This window comes from Haematobia irritans, chromosome 2, assembly GCF_050003625.1.
Source record: "Haematobia irritans isolate KBUSLIRL chromosome 2, ASM5000362v1, whole genome shotgun sequence".
In the NCBI taxonomy this organism is placed as follows: domain Eukaryota; kingdom Metazoa; phylum Arthropoda; class Insecta; order Diptera; family Muscidae; genus Haematobia; species Haematobia irritans.
Window position 1 is genome coordinate 106123991 of NC_134398.1, and position 6361 is coordinate 106130351.

Below are 6361 nucleotides of genomic sequence, written 5' to 3' on the forward strand. Positions count from 1 at the left end.
GTAAACTTTTATGGATATTTAGATACTTGATTGTTAATTTTCGAGTAATCTAACCGATTAGTCCCTTCACATTCTTTTCTCAAGTTTAGGTAATAATCTATAACCATATTCTGCTTCAAAGTGAATTTTTAAAGTCTTTGTCTATATCGATATATTTGACTTAGGTATCAGCCCTACACTTTATAATGGAAAATAGATATTCTGCAGATTTGCGATTACCTATCCGATAAAGGGTAGAAGTTATAACGAGGTAAATTTTTAACTTTGCTGGTTTGCGATATATTCATATGATGATACTTTTAAATTCTCCATAAAATGGTTTTGGTATCCTCTATTGACTTTTATGTGTATTTAAGCCTTAGCTAACTTTGCCATACAGGAAAATAATTTTTATGACTGAAATCGTATAACAAATTCATTTGTGAAATTCGCTATTAAATCTTAGATTTTTATTATTTTGTTTAAAAAATTTCGAGAAAATGTCTCTTGTACATTCACCTCCACCTCAGGGTCAAACTCAATCACAGATACAGTCCCAAGATTTGTCATTATCATCGAATATAGGTGATGCTGGTGGAGCAGGGTCATCAAATTCCCCACATATCCACAAGCATCAAGATTCACTCTGTTCTCTTTGCAATGAAATTTTAAATGAAAGGCAAGAATGTCTTATAATCGTACGATGCAATCATGCATTTCACAGAACATGCATTGAAAATTATCTTTTGAGTGAGAAGGTATGTCCGGTTTGCCAACAATCCTGTGACTTATCCGATCTTCAGAAAATAACTTTTCCAAGAAAAGTAAATAAACCTAAGGGAAAACCTCGTGGTGCAATGTCCAGACACTACAATACTAGAAATTCTAATAGGAATTTATTTCAAAACGATCAGGCACCCAATTTAAGTTTTGATGGTGGCCATATCGAGCCACTAGAAGAAAATTCTACCGGTACACCGAATTTACATTCTGGTGTAGATCAAGGTTTCGTTAACTCTGGTACAAATTCCACTATTGATTACAACAGAATCAATGAAATGATTGAACATAACATTCAAAAATTCATACAAAATTTAAATATTGTTCCAAACACTTATGGTTTAGGAAACCACGGTGCAAATAGTGGTGTTGCTAGTAATTCCACAAGCCGTAATATGCCTTCAGTTTCTAGACCAAATTTTAATCAAACAAATCGAATTGCAGAGCAATCCTCTCCTCAGAATTCAAGTCAAAGTCAATTTTCTAATTATAACATGGACAAGGTCACATCAATTATTCAGAATTGAGGACTTCGATTCGATGGGTCTCCCAACACAATTCATGTCGACGAATTTCTTTATCGATTACGTACTTTGACTAACGATAATTTTAATGGAGACTTCTCCATAATTTGTAAAAACCTCCATATTTTGCTATCTGGTAAAGCTGGATCATGGCTATGGAGATATCGAAAGCAAGTTGATGTCATTGAATGGGGTGACTTCTGCGATGCTTTACGATTTCAATATAAGGACTATAAGTCCACGTTTGATATTCGAGAAGAAGTACGAAATCGAAAACAAAGGCCTGGAGAGTCCTTTGACAATTTTTATGAAGCGATTTCTTCTATCGTAGATCGACTTCCTTCTCCGATGTCCGATATGGAATTAATCGAAGTTTTAACACGAAATCTCAGACCTGATATCCGTCATGAACTTTTGTACGTTCAAATTAATTCAATACCTCACGTGAGAAAACTCGTCCAAATGCGTGAAAGTTTTTTGAATGACGAATATGTCAAAAGAAATTTTACTCGAAATAATATGCCTCGGAGACAAATAGCTGAAGTCGGCGTAGATGAGGACATATTTTTGAATGAGCCGTCGGAAACTTTAGAATCATCAGTCGAAGCAATTCATAAATCAGACGTAGGACCACGGTGTTGGAACTGCGACAAAATAGGTCATTGCTGGGATGATTGCTTAGAGGAACGGACAATCTTCTGCTACGGTTGTGGTGAGAAAAACACCTATAAACCACAATGCCAAAAATGTCAGAATCGAAAGTCAAAAAACTTGAAATCCCAAATCTCAATGAAAGAACCAGTTTAGATTCAGATGAGGATTTATCATCATCGCCAAATTTGAAAATATTACCCGATTTAGACTTTCAATACCCAGATATGACTACTAAATATTTTATAGATTTTTCTCGAAAAATTTTGGGAAATTCTGATCCGCATAGTTGCAATAAAAATTGTAATTTTCAAATTTTACAAAGGGATACAAATTTGAATCCCAACGATTTAGACAATTCTCGGATATTGTATCCAACATTACCGTATCACCAGAGATGGGAAAATTATCTTGCGAAAAGAAATAAAATTTTTAATGAACATTCAATTTGTCAAATTAGTAGCAAGAAACAAAAACGTTCTACTTCTCGTTTAAGAAAATTCTTTAAATTGCGTAGATTGAGTTCAAAATTATTAATTTCGGCTATAATATCGAATCCCAGTGATCAAAGATACTATGCTAAAGTATCATTTTTAAGCTTTTCCGAATATGGACTACTAGACACAGGTGCAAGCATCAGTTGCATCGGAGCTGATCTGGCCCTGCACGATTTTTCGAAATTTTCAAATTATACGAAATGTAAATCTGTGGTTAAAACTGCGGACGGACATCCACAGAAGGTTACAGGTTGGATAGACGTCGTAGTAAAATTCAAGGACAAGAAGTGTCAATGAAATATTTTTATAATACCTTCCATTTCTCAACGACTTATCTTAGGAATTGATTTTTGGAAGAAATTTAATTTGATCCCAAATATTGTCGAATCCGTAGATCTTGTTGATAAATCAATACTTGATTTGTCACAAGTGACCACAAATGTAGGAAATCCATCTGATTCTAAATCTTTTCCCATCAATAACCCTGATGAACATTATTTTGATCTCACAGCAGATCAACGAAAACAACTGGAAATGGTGATTTCACTTTTTCCAGATTTCGAAAAGCAAGGTTTGGGCAGAACAAATTTAATACGCCATAATATCGATGTGGGTAATTCCAAACCCATTAAACAACGGTTCTATCCTGTATCCCCAGCTGTCGAAAAGCTCATGTACGCAGAAATTGACAGAATGCTGGAGCTTGGGGTTATAGAGCTTTCTAACTCACCCTGGAGCTCGCCAATGAGGATGGTTATTAAACCAAATAAAATCCGACTTTGTTTGGACGCGCGGAAAGTCAATTCCGTAACAAAAAAGGATGCATATCCTTTACCTTCAATTGAAGGTATATTTTCAAGGCTTCCAAAAGCCAATATTATAACTAAGTTGGACCTCAAAGACGCGTACTGGCAAATCGCGCTGGACGATGAGTCGAAATCAGTAACAGCTTTCACAGTCCCTGGCAGACCCCTCTACCAGTTTGTGGTCATGCCATTCGGACTGTGTAATGCTCCACAGACCATGTGTCGACTGATGGACGACATCATTCCAGCCGATTTGAAGTACTGTGTCTTTGGGTACTTAGACGATTTGGTGGTTGTCTCGGAAAATTTCCAAGAACATTTATCTGTCTTAGTGAGAATTGCTGAACAATTTCGTAGGGCTAATTTAACCCTAAATATATCAAAAAGTCATTTCTGTGTTACAAGCGTTAAGTATCTAGAATATGTCATCGGAGATGGTGGCATAAGTACCGATCCGGACAAAGTGAGCGCCATCCGGAATTGGCCAATTCCGAAAAACTTAAAGCAAGTTCGTGGCTTCTTAGGTATTGCAGGATGGTATAGGAGATTCATTGAGAATTTTTCTACAATTGTGTTTCCTATAACCGAAACTGTCTCTACCAAGAAGAAATTTGTTTGGACACCTGAAGCAAACACAGCTTTTCAGAAGATAAAGGATCTTCTCAGTTCATCTCCAGTTTTGATAAACCCGGACTTTTCTAAAAAGTTCTTTTTGCACTGCGATGCCAGCGACTATGGCATAGGCGCTGTGCTAGTGCAAATGGACGATAATGGACAAGAAAGACCCGTGGCGTTCATGAGCAAGAAATTGAACACCGCTCAAAGAAGTTACAGTGTAACCGAGCGCGAATGCCTTGCTGCGATTGAAGCCATCGAAAAGTTCCGCTGTTACTTAGAATTACAAGAATTCGAAGTAATAACAGACCATGCGAGTCTCGTCTGGCTTATGAGACAGCCCAATCTCACAGGCAGATTAGCTCGCTGGGTTCTGAAATTACAGTCTTATAAATTTGATATTAGTCATCGTAAAGGAAAGGACAATCTAGTTCCGGATGCCCTTTCAAGAATACCTCATGATGACGTAGCTATCCTCGAAGTTAATAGCCCAGAAATTGATTTGAATTCCACCTTTTTTGATTCTCCGGAATATGAAAATTTAAGGGCTAAGGTAACAAAAAATTCTGATCGGTATCCTGACATCAAAGTTGTAGATCGTTTTGTATATATTCGTACAGAACACTACAACGGAAATGAAATTGATGAACAAGGCTGCTGGAAATTATGGATTCCTTCGGGCTTGAGAAAAGATTTAATTGCCAGATTCCATAATCCTCCAGTTGCATCACATGGCGGTATGTTTAAAACTTTAGATCTTTTAAGGCGATATTTCTTTTGGCCAGGAATGGTAAATGAGGTGCGCGATTTTGTTAGAGAATGTGACATATGTAAATCTACAAAAGCTCCCAATATTATATTAAAGCCAGAAATGGGCAAACAAGCCATTTCAGAAAGACCATTTCAAAGACTTTATGTAGATTTACTTGGGCCATATCCCCGAAGCAAATCGGGTCACATAGGCCTTCTGATTGTTTTAGACCACATGTCTAAATTTCATTGGTTACATCCTTTGAGAAAATTTACCTCCAATGCCATCAAGGAATTTATGGAAAAACAGATTTTCCACTGTTACGGTGTACCCGAAACCATTGTCAGCGACAATGGGTCCCAATTCAAGGCTAACGACCTTAATGCCTTTTTACGTCCTTGGGTATTAATCATGTTTACACTGCTCTGTATTCGCCACAAGCGAACGCTTCAGAGCGTGTAAATAGGTCCATTATTGCTGGTATTCGTGCCTATTTGAAAGATGACCACACTCGCTGGGATGAAAATCTCAGTGCTGTGAGTTGTGCTTTGAGAAATTCATTTCACCAGGCAATACAAAGGTCACCATACCACACACTTTATGGATTCGACATGGTCACACATGGGTCGACGTATCCACTTCTTCGTGATTTAAAACTTATTGACGAACCATTTGTCAAATTATCTCGTGATGACAATTTGCAAATTATAAGAAAAGAAATCCAGGGACATATCAAAAAGGCCTATGCTACAAATCAGGCTCGTTACAATTTGCGTACAAGGACTCAAGTTTTTCACGCGGGTCAAGAAGTTTTGAGGAGAAACTTTGTTCAAAGTAATATGGGAAAACGTTTCAACGCAAAGTTCGCCCCTTTATTCGTAAAGGCCAGGATAAAGGAAAAATTAGGAGGTCATTATTACATATTGGAAGACTTAGCAGGAAAGCCAATAGGAACATTTCACGCAAAAGATCTAAAGGCTTGATACAGAAATAACACAGAACAATGAATTGCGAACATACCTGAAAAAAACCCCCATTCTGGCTAAAATGTTATCACAAGGCGATCATTTTATCCAGTTTTGTAACGTATTTTTTTTTTTTGCTTATCAACAATTTTTTTTTTCTCTCAGGTGTAAATTGTTTTATTTTTTTAAACACGACTATTTCAATTTGCTTTGCTAGTGATCTTATTTTTTTCTCAGTGTAAAAAATGAACTTGAACATTTTGAAACAAATCCCTTTTAAAATCTGCACTGTCCAGAAATAAATTATGATGTTTCAATTAAACTCTGTTACCGACCAAAAAAATATTATTTATACAGTACTTCAGCGTAAGCTGACGAGGGCCATAAAAGTGTACCATGCACTAGTACGAATCGTACGCCTAATTGTCAATGACAAATTACTCTGAAATTTGCTTTCGTGGTCAGTTCAGAGAGAAGCAAACTTCCTTTTTCAAAGAATCGTGAAGCAAATTAGACATAAAGGCAAAAAGTAAATTTTGAGTAAAAAGTTTTCATTTAAAATCTTAAATATATTGTGTCATCACCACACGCTTTTCGTCGAAAATAATAAATTATTGCCGATTGAAAAATCTCGACAGAGTTTGTCAAGGTATTTTGTTAAAAAAAAAAAAAGATTCAAGGGTTCGAAATAAACAATAATTTCAGAAAAACTTTCTTTTCATAGACCATCATTTTCTGAATTTCGGACAAATTTTCCAAAGTCTATAATCGTCGATTTAAAGCGAAAGTGTTA